The sequence below is a fragment of the Pinus tabuliformis genome, chromosome 6, assembly GCF_031772625.1.
Source record: "Pinus tabuliformis cultivar Carrire ecotype Pingquan chromosome 6, CPIR1, whole genome shotgun sequence".
Classification (NCBI taxonomy): Eukaryota; Viridiplantae; Streptophyta; class Pinopsida; order Pinales; family Pinaceae; genus Pinus; species Pinus tabuliformis.
Genome location: NC_142292.1, coordinates 1,341,135,093 through 1,341,157,513, shown reverse-complemented (window position 1 = coordinate 1,341,157,513; position 22,421 = coordinate 1,341,135,093). Strand labels below are relative to the sequence as shown.

The window sequence follows — 22,421 nt, the reverse complement described above, 5'->3', positions numbered from 1 at the left end:
ATTGTATGCGACAAAGATCCCATTTTCACTAGAAATTTTTGGACAAAATTATTTTGCTGTCTCGGTACTTAGTTAGCTGATAGCTCATCTTATGATCCCCAATCTGATGGGCAAACTATGATAGTAAACAAATGTTTGGAAGGATATCTTCGTTGCTTTTTATTTGATAAACAAACATAATGGGTCAAATGGTTACCTCTGGCTAAATGGTGGTATAACACTTCCTTCCATACTACAACAAAAATGACCCCATTTATGGCACTTTATGGATATCATCCATCACATCATATTTAAGAGAAAATTCTAAGGTTCAGGCGGTGGAAGATCACATGAAGCATCAACAACAAGTTCTCCAACTCTTAAAGGATAATCTCACTTTGGCGCGGAATAGAATGAAACAACAAGCAGATCAACATCACAATGAAAGAAGTTTTGATGTAGGTGACTTGGTATTCCTATGACTACAACCATATAAACAAATGTCCCTCAAGCAAGCTAAGAAGGATAATAAATTATCACCAAAGTATTATGATCCATACAAGGTGTTGAAAAAGATTGGTACTATGGCATACAAATTGGAGCTCCTTGTAGCTTCCCAAGTGTATCCAGTTTTCCATGTTTCATGTTCAAATAAGGTTATAGGTGACAAGCTCCCAGTGCAAACAATATTTCCGGAATTTGACGAGGAAGGATAAATCATATTGGAACCTAAAGTAGTCACAGAAACAAGAACTTGACAACCACGAAATTGATCAATTCCAGAGTATCTTATCAAGTGGAATAACTTACCTGCTGAAGATTCCACATGGGAAGATGAGAATTTTATACAAAAGCATCCAAAAATACTCAAGCTTTGAGGACAAAATTTTTTTGAAGGAGAGGGGCATGTTAGGTCCCTATAATACTAGTGATTCCCCCATTAATATTGTCATTGTAGCCCTTATTATTATTATTGCTCCCCTATTATCCCCATATTGTTATTAGTGTGCCCATAGAAGCCCACTATTGTTATTGTTGTGCCCTTATATTATAATTGTTATGACGTCTTTGATTATATTGTGACCCTTTAGACTTCTATATATAGAAAGGAGGTTTAGTCATTTGTATCATCCAAGAATTGTTCATTTGTGTAATGTAAAGGAGGTTTCCCCCTCGAACAGGCTCATTTTGAAGTCGTTGATCTATATTTTCTATCTTTTTGTGAGATGGTTCATAACAAGTGCTAGGTGAAGCCCTACTTTTTTATTTACAATTATCACCATTTACTGGGCATTGTTTGAAGCATACACATTTACTTTCAGATCTTAAGCCTTCCTTTTGAACTTTTGCATCCTTCAATAAGTATCCCTACAAAATAATCCAAAATGAATGAAAATCACTATGAAAAGGACAAATGAGTAATTTTTTTTACAAAGTAACCAAAATGGAACAACAAATTTTGTACTTCAAAAAAGTAAAGCACTAATTTCCTAGATGACCCAAACTGCTATCCCAATGCAGGGATTGGGGGCATCGAATAAAGGGTGGAAACATCTTGCAAGGCCAGCACCCCTTATGGTATGAGAGTAATACTTTACTGTTCTTATTAATGATGTTATGGCATAACTCAAACTCAACCTCCAGTTGCATGATTTTACAAATAAAACAAGCATGTACTATCCATCATTGAAAGATCAAGGAGCTCACCAAAGTTCACTGACTATTTGAAAGTTGAATATATAATAGAAGCCTTGACACAACTTACCTAGTAACCTCAAAGCTAACAATTTATGTTCTGTTATCATGAAAATCACCAACATTTACCAAAACCCTATTAATATTTGCAACCTTTATATGACAAAAACTACCCAAACTATGTGCATAACAAAGAGCCTTTATTTTTTGAATCAGTAAGCTCCCGACACAAATTAATACTAAATAAAATTTGAGTGTACATAAAAGCAAAATGTCAGGTGTTGTCCATGCAATTATCCATTTATATTGTTGTGATGGTACCTAAAGAATTAATATATTGTCTAGTAGCTGAAAAGGTGAAGCCTCCAGAGCTAGGTGTATTTGTTGCCCTAAGATTGAAATGTGGATTTGATGAAAGTTGACAAAAGGTTGGAGGTGAAACAACAGCTTGGTTTTTATTTAGAAATTAAAACCCAAATTTTAGACTAGTTGAGGTTGTGAAAACTAGAGTTGATGATGAATTCATTCCAAAAAATTTCATTTCATAATCTTGCAATTGTTTAAGTATAGCTGGATTCAAATTAATTGTTCATCTCCTCTCTGTCACCAACTGATAGATTTCTGTGAGTCTCCACCTCTTCTAGTGCATCAAATAGGAAATTACAATAGCATGAGACCTACTCTAGCCTGACATGCAAGGCACAAGCACTCAAACTTGATGATTTTGACATTGCTCAATAAATTCAACAACCTCGTTGAAAGGTAATATTTGTTCTTCTTTAAGGAAGTGGTAAGTGAAGGAATTATTATATAGATTTTGGTACTTTGGCACTGTATTAAGTATCATGGTGATTCCCTAAATCTTGATAAGCTTGGCTATGGATGACTTATCATAGATACTAACATATATAAATTCTACTAAAATATATATGGAAGCGCACTGGGTGCATGGGAAAATTTCTCATTGGCTCCCTACAAGCGATGCCTGTAAATGGTGCACACTTATCCCACTTCAAATTTGTGTTAATGCCCATAGATTCTCGTGCCTGTTCTTCTACATGTATTCCTAACACAATAGTTGATCTCTATCTTTCCAAATATGTGCCAAATCGAATTAGGGTTGTGCCCCACATTAATGGATCTTTCGGCGATTCAAACTCCCATTGATGGATTTTTTCCGATAGACTTGCACATTCCCCAGTGCAAGAAAAATAACTCCAGTTACATGTTATGGCATAGCCAAACCTAAACCTAAACCTCTAGTTCACATATGGATCTCTTTTATCCAGATCTAGTTCCTAGTTTCTACCTTTAATTTTTGGATCCTAATAAGGCTAAGGCGACAATGGTTTGCTTCTTAGTAGGAGATGTGCCACAACTAAGGTTGCTAGAGTCAAGGTAGTTATCAATAAAAAATCAATCTAATGGATTATCGAAACTACCTTTGATCAAACTGCTGAAAATCCTCCCATCATCTAACATATAATATAATGAAGCAGGGTGATGACGGGAGGGAAGCAAGGAATTTCTTCTCAAAGAGAACACCTTATGACATAAACATTAAAAAATAACATAGAAACTAAAAATATTATCCACCCAAAACTTGAGACAAACTAAATTCAGAAACATGAATAACTGTGAACATCCACATAAGGGTATTAATAGTAAAACAATTTACTTTTACAAAATTATATGTCTAGAATTAGATAATTGAAACTATATGTGATACAGTTTCATGGACAATGGATTTGTCTAGCTTATATAGAAATAAATTCAACTTTAGAGATATACATTCTTTCTAAAAAATTAATTCTTTCATGTATTTTTAGCCTAGACTACAAGGTTCATGATCCTAAACCTATATTCAAATCAATCATATCACTGTGCAAGTAGGATTCCTCCAAAGAAAAAAATAATTCAAAAAAATGTTTGTATTTTTCGCGCCAACAAGGTGTGCACATTTTTTTTTTCTAAAAGTGTTTTTGTGTTTCTATTAATATGGACATGCACATGTTACTATAAATAATGACTTTAAGACATAAGGAATGGTTGAAGTAGGTTGGGGGGTGTGGAGGGTGAGAGAGGGAGCGATAAAGGGGAGAATGGAGATAATGAGATAAATAAGGATAGAGACAAAGAGATAGAGTGGGTGAGGGAAGGAATGAGTTGATGAGAAATGGTTGAGGTGGGTTTTGGGGGGTGGGGAGGATAAAAGAGGAATTGGTAGATTGGCCAATGGAGATAAAGGGAGAAATAAAGAAATGGGGAGAGGGGGTGGGGAAGAATGATTTATTGAGTGAGGAAATATAGAGGGAGTGAGAGTCAGAGAGAGGGGGCTGGGGAAGAATGAGTTGTTAAGTGTGGAGATATAGAGAGAGCGAGATTAAAAAAGGGTGATAGATAAGAAAAAGGGTGGGGACTTCGAGGGAAATAAGTCATAGAGTAAGCATGAGAGAGAGAGAGAGAGAGAGAGAGAGAGAGAGAGAGAGAGAAGGATGGTGAGACAAAGAGATAGATAAGAAGACACGGAATAATAGAGATAGAGTTAGAGGGGGGAGAATGATTCATGATTAGAGAGAGGGGTGGGATGGAGAGCAAGAGGAAGAGAGATGGAGAGTGAGTAAGACATAGATAAATCAATATGGAGAGGAGGGTGGGAGAAGGATAAAATGCAGAGATATAAATAGGGATGGAGGGAGAGAGTGAAGGAGAGAGAGGAAAGGAGGGATATATAGAGAATTATAAAGGGATGGAGATAAATATAGATCTAGAAGGTATAGAGAGAGAATGTGTGTTTTTTGTAGGGGGTTGTTATGAAGCATGGACTGAGTGAGGTAGGGAGGGACAATTAAATAGAGGAAGGGGGAGGGAGAAGTAAGAGGGATGGAGGGAAGGAAGTCAGAGAGATAGAGAGAGGATGGAGACTAAGAGGAAGAGGGAGGAAGAGGGAGTGAGAGATGGATGGATAGATATGGAGAGAGAAAGAGTTAATGATAGGTGAGAGTGAGAAGGAGAAGGGGGGGGGGGGGGGGGGGGGAGGGAGAGGGAGGGGGAAGCATACTAGGAATAGAGGAGAGAGAGGGGAGGATAGAGAGGGAAGAGAGGGGGTGGGTGGGAGGGGGAGAGAGAGAGAGGGAGAGGAGAGTGGGAGGGGGAGAGAAAGTGTGGGAGAAGGGGGTGACAAGAAAAGAGGGGATAGAGAAATATATTCATAGAGTGGAAGAGTGAGTGTTAGAGAGATAGGTAGATATGGAGAAAGATACAAATAAATATGGAGAGAGAGAGGGGTGCTGAGATGAAGAGACAAATATGAAGGTAGAAAGGGAAAGAGATAGAGATAGAGGGGGGAGAGAGAGGGAGGAGGAAAAAAATACAGAGAGAGAGAGGGAGGAGGACAAACATACAGAGAGAAAGGGGGAGAGAGAGAGAGAGAGATCGGGGGGAGAGGGATATAGATAGTTAGGGAGTGAAAGAGAGAGTGGGGAGAGAGGGAGGGAGAGAGACAAAGAGAGAAGAAGAGATAGATATACATAGAAAGATTCATAAATAGAAGATATATAATGGGGGGATAAAGAGAGGGAAGGACACACTAGGTGTTACTTTTTCTTAGGGCTATTGATCTAGATATTTTACTTCATGGGTGCATACAAAATTTCATTTAAAAGAGCATGTAACCAAGTAACATAAACACATGAAAAAAATGGAAAAAATAAGCAACATGAGATCAATGGAACAAACTGATTTGATTACGGAGTTCACCCAATGTAGGCTACATCTATTGGCCCTTCTCAAAGTGGGGAGGCCTCTCTCATTAAATGGCAACAAAAATGAATTACAGTCAAATTCGTAAATGACTCTTATAACTATATTTTCTGACATGGATGAAAAATGTAAAACTCAGATGTAGAAACAAACATCACCATTGGATTTGTGGCACAAAATTGTGTCAAATGGCTATAAACTTGGCCCCTTTCTGACAACATCAAAATCCAAACCCTTGGGAATCTCAAAGATTCCCAAAATATTCCTTCTTGGAGATTGGTGCAAAATCCACTACTCGAATGAAAATTCTGAGCACACCACTGCGCTCCTTGTGAAATTCTGAGAAGAATGACTATAAAATTGGCATATTCCACCTCTGTCAAAAATTATCTTCCAAGGGAATCTAAAGATTCCTCAATCATCAAAGAATATTCCTACAAGATTCTATCTTGAAAAATGTGCCAGGCCTGGTTCTGCCTCAGCCAATGTGTCAAGATTCTGCCTCAGCCCTCGTGCTCGGTTCCGCCACCCTCTCCCTCGATCGAATGTCGAATGAGGTTTATGTAATGTTTCCTTACTAGAGTTTGTAAAGCTTGGGCCACTAGCCCATTGGTTGGTGATGTCTAAGTTAAGACGGTGGGTTCTAGATGACCAAGGTTTCCAAACCCCACCTGACCAAACTTGGAACTTATTTTTGATGTTGGCGTATTGTTTAAGGTATGACGAGTTTTGGTTAACAAACACGTGGCGGTTTTTTTTAAGTCAAAGTGACGGTTAATAAAATATGGTTGGAAGTTTTATGTTTGATTGGAGTGTTGGAACGATATTGTTGTGGAGTTATCGCGTGGGGCAGGCCAGCCACCAATCGACATTGGTTCAATGCCCATTGGCTCCATCATAATTTATATATGGAGATACGGTTGGGGTGGTAGGTCTACGAATGGTGGCCCACCCCATATGTCGATATATATATATATATATTACAATGAGCATTGGTAGGGTTTGACTACCTGCCATCCCTTTTACATATAATTTTTAAATTTATATATATATGAAGATATATTGGACAAAAACAACTGACCATAAATGAGGGGTCATCGAACATTTTAAAGAGGCAAAAAATTCTCCCTTTCCAGCCAACGGATTCTTTGCACCATTCCTTTCCAAATTGTTTCCTTGTTAGTGACTGTTACTGGGCCTAGTTTGACCAGAAATTTGACCACGAATATCTTGAGCATACAAGCTCAGATTTGAGTGTTGTTCACGTCGTTGGAATCAGGATGATGAGAACTACGATTTGGTCCTAGTTTCACTTCAATTCAATGACTTTGATTTTTGAGCTATTCTGAGCCACTTGGATCATTCCTCCCCACTAAGGAGCTTTTGGTCCATAAAAAGCATGAACATATCCTGCAAACTTCTTATGTCCTTTTCAAGCCACACTTTCAACATCTGCATTCCTTGCAAACTTGTGGTCCATTCTTTACAAACAAGACAAAACATGACTCAAAAAACCCCATACTTTCCAAGAGATTATAACACACACGCTATGGTCTAGTTTACATCATAATAGAAACCAATACCCCGAGCTATCAATAAAAGGAAAAAACGTCATCGTTGATTTTAATAAGTGATGAAAAACACATCATAACTTTTACATTTATATCGCAACACATGATTTACAAAATGTGGCCATAACAAGCTAATATATCTAGTAAAACCATCTCTTAATCAACAAAGGGAAGGGGTCATAATCCTATAGTTGATTCACTTTATGAACAAATTTTCTAGCTGGTTTCCTCAGAGGTGCTTTGTGGGCATGGAGCATCTGACATGTGGCTCTCTGGTGTCCAATTTCGTAGGCTGTGACTACAATTATTCGGTCTCCTTCAAACTTTCTAGATCATCTTGGAATTCTTATTCTTGGTACACCTCTGATAAGTGCACGTGGAATCCTCAGTATCGCTAGAATGTGCTCCACTTTTATGGGATTCACAGTGCATTGGCCATTTCCTTGATACCCCATGTTTTCCAACAATTTTGATCCAATTCCTGTAGTATGTTTCTCAAAACCAGAGAAGTCATCATCATAAAAAGTACATGAAATTGAAGAATCACTTTTACCTCAGGCCGGTTATGCTGCAACTTTTTCAAGGCCTCCTTCTTGGCTTGTAACTGATGTTGCAACCTATGTTTCTCCTTATCTGCTTCTTGTAGATGTCTCCTTAGTTCATCATTCTCTGCCTAAATGCTTTGGTTTATTTCTTCGAGTTCTTGGAGCCACATCGCATTTGGTGCCCTTTTCATTTTTGGCATGACATTTTCTGAAATATTTGTATCATCGCTCGAATTAGAACCCAAGTCGATGGGTCCATCCTCTGCAATCCTAAGAGCTGCAATCTTCATTTCATCACCTTAGTCTAATCCTATGTAAATTGGTCCAACACCTACAAATACAATAGTTGTGATATTCTCATCATCCTCTGATTCATATTCTTGGCCTTGTTGCATATAAATCCAATTGTATTTTGCTTCTATTTTTTGTCATTCCTCTTGTTAGTGCCTAGATTTACCTCAGACTAAAAAGGTAGGATCCAAGACCAACATCAAACCATGCTCAGCCTGGTAGCTAGCCCTACCAGGTCAGGAAAGGGCTCTCTCTGGGTCAATCTCAGCAAATAATGATCGATGAGGGATTGAGATGACTGAAATATCTTCTCATATTAGGCTAGGTATGAGTGCAAGAGAGTTTGATTGAATAAAATAGTTTTTTGTTGGCTCAAAGGGAAAGGCACATTTTGGGGTTGCGAGGATTGAGGCTCAGTTCTGCAGAGATCTCAATGGGGCAAGGTAGGCAATCATTTTGGAACTTAAATTTGAGTAAGATGGAAGGAGTAGATAGGTGAGGTGTTGAAGAGGGCAAGAGAAATCATGGATTCTCCCCAAAAAGTTGAAAACATCAAATAAATAAAGCAAACTTCAAGTAGAGCACTGCACTTTCAATGAATTCTACTTACACTATTGTTTGTTTAGTTCAGAAGAAATAAGATAGATAATGGCATGCAATCACATAAACAAATTCGAAATTACAAAGAGAAGCACTGTACCAAGACAAATTGCCACATGAATCCCAAAGAGTGCTGCAAATCTTGGTCTCAATTCCATAGCCAAAATGAAAATATGAGTGTACAATGAAGCTCAATGCTTTCTCTAGAGTCCAACCATGCTAATGACTGAAAAACAACATAATATAGACAAACATAGCTCATCCTTTCCTCTTGGGGTTGAGCACACATGTTTAGGAGCTGATCCAACTAATTCTAAACTGAGAACTAGAAAATAGGCAACATAACAACATGCCTCTAGAAACAAGGGAACTGATTCATTAAGTTTCAAACAACCTTTAAACTGATGAATCTACCTCTACAAGTCAAAATTTAACATATTTACATCATGATCCATCAATGTTCATCAAATTACATCACAAATTTGCCATTAGGAAAGTAAAAAAAGTCAAACTAGGGAAAGCTAGGTGAAAAACAGAGCAAAACTTGGTCAAACTGGCAATTTTTCCTCTACGCGCCACGCCAAATTGTCTATGCATCGCACCTATTTGGATCCAATTTTGGAGGCCTTCCTGATGTCAAAATGAGCTCTAGGTGTGCTTGTTGGAAGGGTCTGCCTGTCTAATTTCCAACCCAAGTAGAATTTTTCAATTTGGCCTCCATATTCCCCTTCAAAAGTCAGTTCTCCCAACACTGCTTCCTGTGTGTCAAAATAGGGGTAGTGAGGTAATTTTTTGAGTGTTTTTGACCCTTTTGAGGGCTCAAAACCTGCCCAAATTTCTTGGCCATGAATAGGCAAGCATAATTTCTCATGCCAAATCCAAAAATACTGAGCTTTTGTGATTTGAAGGCTCCTAGCAAAAGCGAGCGCCACGTGGCGCAATGCATAGGGCAGAAAATCCTGTTTTTGTGCCAAAAAATTTCCAAAATGCAAAAATTGCTCCAAATTTTTTGAAATTTGGGTTGAGTCTTGTCTATTAAGAGCTATGTTTGGCCAAGGAAGCCTTAGCCAATATCTGAAGTCGACCATGCTCCTTTCTCCTCTTTGATGCCTTCCTCAATTTTGCCTTTAAACTCCTGATTCGCACCTTGCAAATTTTGTTCCTCGCCATGTAATGAACAACCATGTGTCTCAACAAGTTTTTCTCCTTGTTGGCCTTTTCTAGCTTCCTCTCCAAGTGGATATTGGCTCTTTCAAGCCATGACTCCCTATCAGCATTAACCTCCTGCTCAAGTGAAGTGAACTCCACCTTCCTCCTTTGGGTAGCTTGGCGATTCTCCCGAATGTTTTGCAACTCTATGAGGCCTTCTGGGTGCATGTACCTCTATGGGAGAGTCACTGTGTGTCTCTTCTTCATGATCATATGACAGATCAGATGCCATCTCTTCTAGTGGATGAACTGTCTTGGAGCTACCTTGATGAGAAATAGGTGAGCTGTGATGTGTTGAACTGTCTTGATGGTGTGTTTTGAATTTTTCCACCAAGGGTAAGAGTGATACAACTATAGGGGGAAGAACAAATAGTGAGGGATTTAGGAACTGCTAGGATAGGGTTTAGTTAGGGAGATAGGGAATTAGGAAATGATTTAGGAATTTTTGGTATGGGGTTAGGGTTTGGGAGTTTGTATTTGGGTTTTAGGAAATGGGAATTGGTGCATGGGATTTAGTGAATTTAGGGGTGTGTTTTGGGAAATAGGGAAATCAAGAAAAAAAATGGAGCAAGGGAGTGGTGAGGTGTGAGGGGATAACTTGGTAGCAAAATAGTCAATAAAAAACCCTAGCATTGTTTGCTTTTGAGAGAGAGGTAGGGTTTGATTTTCATTTTTCAATACCATAAGCCAAACACCATAAAAAAAACACCAACATGGAATAAGAAACTACAATAGAAGCTTCGACCTACTTGTATCAAGACAAGTCCACGTGTTTTGGGTGATTTGATGAAGTTTTCGAGAAAATTGGGCTTGGCAGCTCTCTGTGCCGCACCTCAAGCCCAATGCACCGTGCCTTCTCTATGCACTGCGCCAGTGTATTTTTGCACTAAAAATCGGAGCCCAATGCGCCGCGCCACCACCCAGTGCATAGTGCTTTTTGAAGGAGACTTTTGGAGGCCTTCCCGGTGTCCCAATTGGGCACGGGATAGCTTGTTGGAAATATATTTGAGTCTAATTTCCAACGAAATTGTAATTTTTTAATTTCAATTTCATTTTCCTAGTCAAAAATCAAATCTCCTAATACTGGTCAAAATGTCCCAAATGAGGCTGCCTAAAGGAAGAGTGTTGTTACAGTCAACGTTTGAAGGTCTTACTCAACTCCAAATTGAGCTCATGATATCTCATTGGAAGTATATTTGTGTCTAGTTATTATTTGACTCATCAAAAAAGTGATTTGGCCAACCAAGCTAGGAGAAAACTTGATTTTCCCAAGGTCACTTCAGAGGTGCATCAACTCTCCCGAGGAAACTGTATTTTTGACATTTCTCTAAAACCATGACACCTTTGTAAAAAGTGAAGGAGGTTTTTATTTATTAGAATATGTTGGACAAAAACCTCTCTCATTTATCTCAAATTCATCTTTTATTTCTTAGAAACATCATTGGAGTAAAACCTATCCTGATGTGTGGAACAAGGGATTTGTCGAAATGAAGTGAAATGAAGGGGATAAGGGGCTTCTAAATTCTTGAGAAAATTTTGGGAAGTAGGGAGGGATGTTAGGAAGTAGGGGAAAGTTGAATTTCAGAGATCGAGTGAGGGGAAGAGGTCCAAAAGGGAAAAACATAGGCCTAGCCTAGAAAATTGCCAAGTTGTAGCAAGAAACTAGGGTTTGTGCGAAAATGAGGAATTTGGGGGATCTCAGTGATGGGAAGTGTTTAATAAGGTACATTAAGGATAGGGGAAGGTGTATGAACATTATAATACAAGTTTTACTGATGATTTTACCATCCAAGAGAAATTGCCTTCAAAACCCTAGGAGAGGGAAATGAACCTTACCTAGGTGCAATTGAAGCATGAACAAGGTGTAAAATGACTCATTAGAACCTGACATGATGATGAAAACCCTCTGAATGATGGTACGCTAAACTAAAGGGTGACATGGAACGACATTTGGACAACTTTGAAAGGAGTAAAAGCAAACCCTAGACCTAATACCTAGTGACTAAATTTTGCTTGAAGACTCACTGAAATGACAAAATTTGACCTTGACACCTTAAAATAACTTTGCAAGAGCATGTTTGATCACTGGAGGAAGGCTACAAAGACTGACACTAACATTGGCTCCAATGGGGATGGTAGCTCCTTGGAGGTGCCAAGAACTACAGATCTTTGGAAAGAAGAGAGTGCCTTCGTCCATTGGGCAATGGAGTCAAAAAATCAAGCTGAAATGCATGACTGAAAACTGATGAACTGATGACACAAACTAACTCTCACTCAACTAAAAACTGACTCGATACTTAAACATAATCGACAAACTAGAAAATAATGCTCAAAATAAAGCTTATTCATCAAAACCTACTCTAACAGTTTCATTCATCACCTGAACAAGTGAAATGAAACAACCAATGCAACCAAATAAGTATTCCGACTGCTATTTGAATTCTCTGCAAGTACTTACTTATGAACAACAAGAGAGAACTACTAAAAAGAAACTCCCATGAAAACTTATGAACAGATCTGTTGAATGATATGGATTCTCTATTCGCCTCCAAAAACACTGCATAAGGATCTTGAAATTCATGCACAATGGGACTTAACTCATCCAATGGATTACTTCTCTTCTCCTCATACCATGAATGCAAACTTTGTTTTGAGCTTTGTGACAAAGAAACTAGCTGCCGGATCAAGTTTTTATCAGTACACATTTCAAGATTACATATAGTCAATTGGGAAGGACTTTGACTGTAGACATCATCCAACACATCAGCTATTGGATCGTGAAAAACTTGAAAATACTAATGCAACCCATTTTCTATTGGTTCTGATGAGATTCCATGATTTCCTACAGGCTGCTCATTTGAAGATATACTATGCAATTTACCCTTCAAAAATTGAAATGATTCAAAACAAAATGGTATGGAATCATCTTGTATCATTTGATCATATGTGCCAGCTTCCAAGTCTTCATCTGCAACATGAAAATCAATGGCATTCGGGGGCTACAAATCTGGATATGAGAAGTCTTGAACAAGGTTTTCATTGCCCTCAAAAAGTTTCAGATCAAGACTTATTGATGATTGACTTTTGATTGCATGAATGTTGTCTCTGATGAACTGAAACGAAGCAAAACAAAAAGGCAAAGATCCTTCACTTACTTCAAAATTTGTTGCACTTTCCCCGTCACTGTCATAGCTAATATGCATTGGCTAATCACTCTATTCGAGTCGCTGAAAGTGAACTTCTTCCTCCCACAAAATAGCTGTTGATTTGTCTGCAAGATTAGCTTCTATTTGGAGAACATAAGCATCATCATACTAATCAAACTGAGGTAAATCATCAGTATAAAACACATCATCAAGCATACATGTCATATCAATAGATCTCTCTTCTCCAAGATGATCTATAAAACAATCATTATCAGATCTATGACAACTGGGATAAGAAAGAAATTTTTTTGGAGCAACAACTTGTTCTTCTTCAATCATCGAGCCATGGGCTTGAACATTGTACTCATTCCTTGTGGTGATCCTTTGCATCATCTCTTCCACTGCACTTGCCAAAATGTCAAGCTTTACCTATAAAGATGTCGATTCCTCTGGATCTATGTTTTTCATCTCTTCTTCCTTCAACTTTTCCCTTCGGATCAGCAAATGAACCTTTACATCTACTACAATGTTCTGCATCTCTTCAAGTGTTGCAAGATTCCTTTCTCTCAGCTGAAACTCCATTTTCAGATCAAAGGTACCCCAGTAGTGCAAGAGAGTGGATCCAAGAGGAGGTCTTACATTAACCAGCATTGAAAATAGACTTGGTTAAACATAGAAGAAAATTGTTGTACTGTCTCCCCTGGCAATATTTTTAGCTAGTTATACTCTTCTATAATCAAGAAAGGGTTTTGTCTTACCACCAACCTGTCGAGGAAAACTTTGACGAACTACTGGAAATCTGAGATGTTCGCATCAGGTAGGGTTTTGAACCAACTCTTGACTTTGCCTTGCAAAGAAAGAGAAAAAAACCTAATATTGACATCCTCTTCATCAAATTCAAAAAGGTCAAGAAAAGAGTCAAAATTCAGAACATGTCTCTCAGCAGTGACGTTGTTGCGTTCACCATCAAATATTGGTAGATATAGGTCATGATTTTTAGGGAAATCATGGGATATAGGAGGTAAAATCATAGGCTTGTATTGATCTGGAACTTTACAAGGTATAGGGGTATGTACAAAACATATAGAATCAGTCTTGGTCTCTTTGGGCTGATTAATTTGAAGGCGGTCATCACAAGATTCAGAAAAAGGGTCTTGATCAAGCTCAAAGGCATGCAAATATTTAGTATTTACAATCTTCAAAGGGAAGGAATCAAATGCAGGTCAAGGATCTTTTCTCAAATACAATATACTTTGCAAAGCCTTCTTGAAATTCTTGAGAAAAGAGAAGAAATAATTTATAGCAAAGAACAAAATGTCTGGGATGAAATACCAACTTGAATACCTGATATGTCCATGTTGTCCTTTCATGTTTTTACTGGTCGGGTTCATCCTCCAGTGGAGTCTTTGGATCTGATCTCGAAAATGACTTGGAATCCCCAGGTGAATGATTTCAGCCTTTCCAGTGTCTGATCATTGTCCACCATCAACAATCGGATCTGAACTTGATACATGTACTAGGGCAATTTGCAAGTCAGATGTTCAGTTTATAAGACTATACTGGAGATTGACTGAAGTAGCGTTTATCTACTTGCGATAATGAAAAACAAAATAATTTCGAAGGCTACCTGGCTAATCTTCAGAATCCGTCTGTAGTTTATAAAGCAAGAACACTAACACCTCTTAGGCCTCAATTTTGGATGTAGTTTCCAACGTTTCTCCTCATCATTCCCTTATTTATCATAATGAGTACAAGAGGGCTTGGATTCTCTTCTCTTAGTTGTTGCTTCCCTCTTCGGGTGGTCATCTTGCTCATGCCCCCCCCTGCTTTCAAGATGTACAACCTTCACATTAGCTTCATCAAGAGAATTACGTTAAAATAATATCAATGAATGACACAAAGAACTATGCAAAGATCCAATATATTTCAACAACGTTTCAAAAGTCTCTAGTGGAACATTCAATGCTAATGCTTGTTTTCTAAACTCTGTATTTATGAATAGTTTAACCTTTAATTTGTTTCAAATGTTTCCATTCCATCATGGCTTTCTGTATGTAGCCCAATGGGTGAAATTATCCTCTTATAGCAGAGACAAACTCAGACCAAGATGAAAGAAGTTTATGACTATTCTTACCACCTTTCTGCAGTTTTGCTTCCCACCATACCAGAGCAGTGCCACTCAATTGAAGGGATGCTAGCTGGGTCTTAGCTTCATCCTCTCTTATTTTTTGTATGCAAAAACACACTTCAACCTGTTTGATCTAGTTATCTAGCTTTTCTACATTAGAATCTCCACTAAACATAGGAAAATCAAACTTGAAATCCAACTTAAAAAAAGCTTTTTAGAAGCATTCCTATGATGCCTGTTAGAATGACAAGAAGAGGAAGAAGAAGATTTTTTCCTGGAGGATGGAGAGGGAGGAGTCTCTTCTCCTCCGCCCTCATGATTTACCGAGGCATGATCATCTAGTTCTTTCTTCTCAGGCTTGATTCTCTTCTCATATTCTACAAACAACTTGTCAACTATCTATGCCATGGTGAAGAATATATTGTGATAATTTATCCCTTCCTCCATTCATGCTTCCTCATCTGCCATGTTCCATCTTTGTGATTCACACCTCGCAATCAGATCAAATGATTTGAGTTTTCCTTCTCTTTTGAGCTTGTTCCTAGTTAGCATTCACTCATGCAACTCACATAAATAAGCCATGCTGTGATACCAGACTTGATACAAATCTTTTACTTCATGGGTGCATACAAAATTGCATTTAAAAGAGCATGTAATTAGGTAACATAAACACATGAAAAGAAGCAGAAATCAAAAGAAACATGAGACCAAAGGCACAAGACAATTTGATTACAAATTTCAACCAGTGTTGGTTATGTCTCTAGGGCCTACTCAAAGTGGGCAGACCTCTCTCATTAAATGGCAACAAAAATGAATTATAATCAAATTTGTAAATGACCCTTTTACCTCTATTTTACAACATGGATGAAAAATTCAAAGATCAGATGTAAAAACAAACATCTCCATTGTATTCGTGGCACGAAATCGTGTCAAACGACTATAAACTTGGCCTCTTTTGGACAACATCAAAATATGGACCCTCGAGAATCTCAAAGATTTTTTCCTCAAGATGGGTGCAAAATCTACTGCTCGAAAAAAAATTCTAAGCACACCACTACATTCCTTGTGAAATTTTGAGAAGAATGACTATAAACTCGGCACCATTGCACATCTGTCAAAAATAAACCTCCAAGGGAATCTAAATATTCCTCAAGCATCAAGGAATATTCTTAGAATATTATCTCTTGAAAAACATGCCATGCCTAGTTCCACCTTGGCCACTATGTCAAGGTTCTGCCTTGACCCTGGTGCTCAGTTCTGCCACCCTCTCTCCCGGTCGAATGACAAATTAGGTTTATGTAATGTTTTCTGGATGAAGTTTTCACAACTTGGGCCATTGGACTATTGGTTGGCGGTGTCTAAGTTAAGACGGTGGGTTCTGGGTGGTTGGGCATTCCAAAATTGACTCGACCAAAATTGGCAGTTTGTTTTGATGTTGGCATATTGTTTAGGATATGGCACATTTTGGTTAAAAAACATGTGGTGGTTTTATGTTTGATTGGATTGTTGGTACAACATTTTTCTGTAGCCTCCACGTCGGCTGGGTAGATCACTAGCCGACATTGGTTCAATCCCCATTGGCTTCATCATAGTTCATATATGGAGTTACGGTTAGGGTGGTGACTGTATGTCGATACTTTCCATATATATATATATATATATATATCTATATATATACAATGAGTGTTGGTAGGTTTGACCGCCCGCCAACCCTTTTATATAAATATTTTTAAATTTTTATATATATTAATATATATTGGACAAAAACCACTGATTGTAAACTAGGAGTCATTGTTGAATTTAAAGAGGTGACAAATTCACCTTTTTAGGCCACCATATTCTGTGCACCATCCCTTTGCCAAATTGTTGCTTCGTTACCGACTCACATTAGGACAAGTTTGCCTAAGACTTTGACTGCGAATATCTTGAGAATATGAAATCGGATTTGAGTGTCATTCATGACATTGGAATCAGTAAAATGAGCATTATGATCTGGTCCTAGTTTCAATTTAATTTGATGATTTTCATTTTTGAGCTATTTTGAGCCACTTTTAAATTCTGAGCATTTCTACAGGCACGTAGATCAAATATATTGTTCTTTTCTTTGATAATGACATTTCATTATAAACGTATTGGGATTCACCCCATAGCATCATAACATTATTCAACAACATATGCAACTATATAGAAAGAGATATAATCCTTAATGCAGTGGAACAAAAAGGAATAATAGAAGAAAATAATTCACACATCGAGACACGAGGATTGGTCGGAGACCATGGAAAAACCACACAAGGGGAAAAATATTTCAAATTATTCTTATTATTAGATTTTCATTGAATGTTTCAATAAAGAGAGATTACAATAATCCAATTCTTTGTCCACAATACTATCCAACAAAATCAACCAAACAATATCCTAAAGATGAACCAAATAATAATACTGATCAATATCATGCTTCAGAAGCCTGCAGTCAATTGTCATCATCTGCTGTCAACTATCATGATCTATAGTCAACTTTTAAAAACAGAACCGTAGTTTCTAACCACATGGAGAGAGTGTACATGTCTGTAGTTGAAACCCTCCAACCCTAGGGATAGGCTTGTGTGTGTGGTTGCAACTGAAAATATCTTATGGCAACCTTGCAACTTAGAACCAAAAACCATAATTGCATGTGTGAGCTTGGGACCCTGCAATTTCAGACTTGTGCGAGCCAAACCAAAGAAAGAAGAATGATTGATAATATCTAAATGAGGGTCACTTGAATTGTATTTATAGCCATCCAAGGGTGTCCAGTTTCTTCTTTTGGTTTGACCTATCCTTTTTTGCACATATAGGTTTCCAAATTAAAACTATATTTTTCCTTAACCAAATTAAATTCTTCCAAGGGTTAGGAATGGCCTTTATTGATGAGTGAGGTTGTCTAATGGAGGGAATTTTTCCCTGGGATTACAAATTAACACTCCCTTTCAGCTAGGGAGGAATTATCATCTGCAACATATGTCCTATTAGAAATATCTCATCATCGTCAAATATCATCACTATATATCTCTACTCATCTATGCTCATATGCTCATCTCCTGCTCATTCATTCTCATTTTCTCATATATGCTCATCTATTCTCATCTTCTCATTAATTTGAACACTCTTGAATCAAAATGAATAATAATTTTACATCAAAGGGGAGTCCAGACTACCACCTTCTATTCATCACAGAGCCACTACTACCACCCAAAATAATCTTCTAGTAGGGAGCCCAATGATACTACCCACGAAACATCAGAGAGCTTAACATTAGAGAGCCCTGCTTAACCCGAAACCACATCGGGGAGCTCATCTCATCCCAAAATCCAATGACAGTGAGGAAGGTCCTATGGGAGACTCTCACCTCATGCCTATGATAATGGGGAAGGTCCTATTCGACACTCTCACCCAAGCCATATAATAAGGGAGCATATGTCTTCCACCCTATGTCGAGCAATATGTGAGATACCACTTACCAAGAAAGGGTCAGAACCATCTCATTATGCAATGAATGGGCAAGATACCACTTGCTATATGAGGTAAGGATCACAACCATCATATTATCTAATGATCTTCCCAACAATGACACTTAATTCAAGTGGTAGAACACCTGTATCTTTAGCTTGAGCGGGATGCCACTTACCATAAATAGTAAGGATCACACCTAACTCAAGCAGGAAACACTCATTGGTTAGATGGGTTGGAAATACAAATGGAAACTAGGGTATACTATACTAGACCAATGATAGGGGCGATACCCTATTTTCTAGAGATTCCTCAACCATAGGAGCTATATGGCTTGATTCCTCACCCTGGGATCTCAAACAAGGGGAAAGATCTAGCGTAGTGTCCTCAATTAACCCTATTCTATGTATATCATAAACATATCAATGTGCTCATATCTAGTATAGGTTCAAGCAATTCATTGAAGATTTCAATCATACTTCTTTATGCACTTCTTTCGAGAAACAATCCTCTATTTTTATGTTCATTAGGAACATGAAATCAAATATAATGTTAGGATAAATACAAGTCATAAAACGATGCCTTATTCATATTTTCTCTTCCTCAACCCAATTTGTTCCAAGGCTTCCAAAGCATTTATTCCAACCCACAACCATAAAGATAATTAGCACCAATAAAAGGAACTATCATGTGGAAAAACCCACAATGCCATGATTATCTAGGAATTGGTAAGGTAAGGGTAAAACAACTACCAATAGAGTAAAATATTGATGCCAATGACAACACATAACTAGAAAATCACGCATATACCATGCATCCAGAAATCGGCAAGGAAATAATACATGCAACCTATTTCCTGCAAACAAATCCTACTGTAGATGTTGATCCAACTATTCCCTTACAATTTCCCAGTTTCCTTTTCCTTCTTTCTCGAAATCTGAGTGAATGCTAGAGTGCTCCAAGCATACTCCAAGAATTCTCTAAGTACGTAGGAATATGATAGAATGCGAGAATGGAAGAGAGCTAAACCCAAAACTATCAAAGGCTAGTAATTGATCCTCAGAATCCTTTTTATCATTGAGGCCTCTATTCTCTTCATTTTCCTATAATTTCCCTCTCATGCAAATTTGGGTGTCTTCACCTTCCTTTTATCCTATTTTCCTTTATTTCATAAATAAAATTCCAAGTATTTCCTCTTTGCCTTTGCTAATTCCTTTTCTAATTTCCATAGCAATAAATGAATCACAAGGGATACCCATCATTATGCTTTTCCTAACATTCAGCTTGGAATACATGTCCCATAACCTTGGTCTTATTCTATTTACATAGAAAATCAACCAGGGGTTCTTACAAACCCCTTCCCCCTAGGGGACATTGTCATTAGTGTTCTATGACACAAATGACCAGCAAACACTAAAAATAAAACATACTACCCATGGATATTTATAACATAGCTCGATGCAGTATTTATAATGAACAACTACTGCAACCATAACCAACATGACAAACATGACAATCATACCACTTATTGGAGCTTTATAATAAAACTCATTATATAATTTACAACAACATACATATAAATATACACATACCAAAAAATAATTTGCTTGAACCAAAAAATAATGATGGACATAAAGCATACATATGATCAACCATCTCCCATGTAGCTTCATCGGACCCAAAGTGCTTCGACTGCACTTTAACCTGCTCAATTGCTCTGTTCGTGAGCATTAGCTATTTCCACTGCAAAAAGCATTATGGTTATAGATGGAATTATCCCTCTGATTGCACCTACAATATAGACTAGTCAATCACATGATTTGTATCCTGGACATACCTCTTAAGCAATTAAACATCGAAAATTTCATGGACTATCATTGTCGGAGGCAATGCAAGTCTATAGGCCACTGGTCCAATCCATTCAAGGATCTCAAAAGGCTTGCAATGCCAAGGTGCCATATTGTCACATGAACCAATCCTCAAGGAGCTACTTTTGGGCTTGATGTGCAAATATACAAGCACCCCAACCTAAAACTCCTTAAATTCCCTATGTTGATCTGCATAACTCTTCTGTCTATCTGGTGTTTCCTTTAGATTCTTCTTGATAATATACATTTCCTGTTCCATCTCTACCAACATGTCCATCCAATCAATACCCTATTCACTGAATCACTCCACCAGATGGGATTATTACGCCTCCATCGATAAAGTGCCTCAAAGAAACTCATCTTCAAGGATTCCTGATACCCACTATTATATGCAAACTCTACTAGTGGAAGGTACTCCTCCCAAATCCTCTGTAGATGCATGATATACATTATTAATATGTCCTCAATAATATTATTGACCCTCTCCATCTATCCATCTATGTATGGATGATAAGTTCTACTGAAATTCAACTCTGTTCCCACACCTGTAAACAACTCCATCCAAAATTTAGAAGTGAACTTGGCATCTCTCTTGGATACAATCTTCTTAGGAACACCATAGAATCTCAGTATCTCCTTAAAGAAGACTTGAGCTACCTCACTAGATAAATTAGTAGACTTCACTGGAATGAAGTGAGTTACCATGGTCAACCTGTCAACCACAAACATGATGGAATGATGTTGTCTAGATGTCCTCAACAAACCTATGATGAAATCCATAAAAATTTCCTCCCATTTCCACTCTGGAATAAGAATCAGCTACAATAAACCACTTGGATGCTTTCACTATGCTTTTACCTGTTGACAATCCAAACACCTTGTGATGAATTCAACTACCTCTTTCATCAAATTTGGCCAGTAGTAAAACTTCTTCACAACAGTCAAAGTCTTACAATATCCCAGATGATCTAAATACAGGTTAACATGAAATTCCATCAAGATACGCTTCTTGAGCTCATTGTCTTTTGAAACATATATATTGTCCCTAAATATCACAAAACTATCTATTGTGATATGATAATTCACATTTTTATTACTTGTACACTGCTACTGTAACATGTGCTTACATCGTTGGTACCTATCATCCGGTTTCCTTGCCTGCAATATCTGCTCCTACAAATTTGTCCCATATGAACTCATAGCTCCAATGTGATTTACTTGCACCCTTATGCTAAAAGAATCTACAACCTTGTTCTCCTTACTCTTAATGTACCTAATCTCAAAGTCAAACTCACTGAGAGTAGCAAACCATCTAACTTTCCTGACATTTTGATTAGCTTGGTTAAACAAGTACCTCAGTCCACTATGATCATTCATCAAGATGAACCTCCTTCTAAGAATATAATGCCTCCACATCTTTAAGGCGTGAATGATAGCTTCCAACTCAAGGTCACGAGTCACATAGTTCTATTTGTGATCATTTTGTTTTCTTGAATCATAACATACCACTTGTCCTTCCTACCCCAGGAATCCACCAAGTCCCATCTTACAAACATTTGCATGTACCACAACCCCTTTATCTGGATCTATAATCTTCAAAACCAGAGAATTTTTGTTATGAAACCATCTCAAGAAAATATAGAAAATGTAGATCAACGCATTGGAAATCAGCCTCTTTAAGGGGTAACCTCCTTTGCATTACATAAGTTAACAATTCTTGGATGATACAAATGAAAAGACCTCCTTTCTATAGATAGGAGTCTAAGGGGTCATAACATAATCAGAGCCAACATGACAATAATAATGTAAGGGCACAATAATAACAATAGTGGGCTTCTATGGGGCACAATAGTAACAATATGGGCACTACATGGGTACATCAATATAATAAGTGGGTTGTACTAATAACAATAAGGGGTTACACTAGTAGTATAGGGGCCTAACATGTCCCTCTCCTTCAAAAAGCGTTGTCCTCAACGCTTGAGTAGTTCTTGATGCTTCTGTATAAAATTCTTGTCCTCCCATGTGGAATCTTCAGTGGGTAGGTTCTTCCACTTGATGAGATACTCTGAAATTGATCGATTTCGTAGCTGTCGGGTTCTTGTTTCTGTGACTGCTCAGGTTCCAATATGATTTTT

General features: G+C 37.7%; 1 pseudogene; it reads right to left on the bottom strand.

Moving 5' to 3' along the window:
- Positions 1–1,948: 1,948 nt before the first annotated feature.
- LOC149263555 (protein-tyrosine-phosphatase IBR5 pseudogene) overlaps positions 1,949–22,421 on the bottom strand; it is a 66,037-nt pseudogene continuing 45,564 nt past the window's right edge.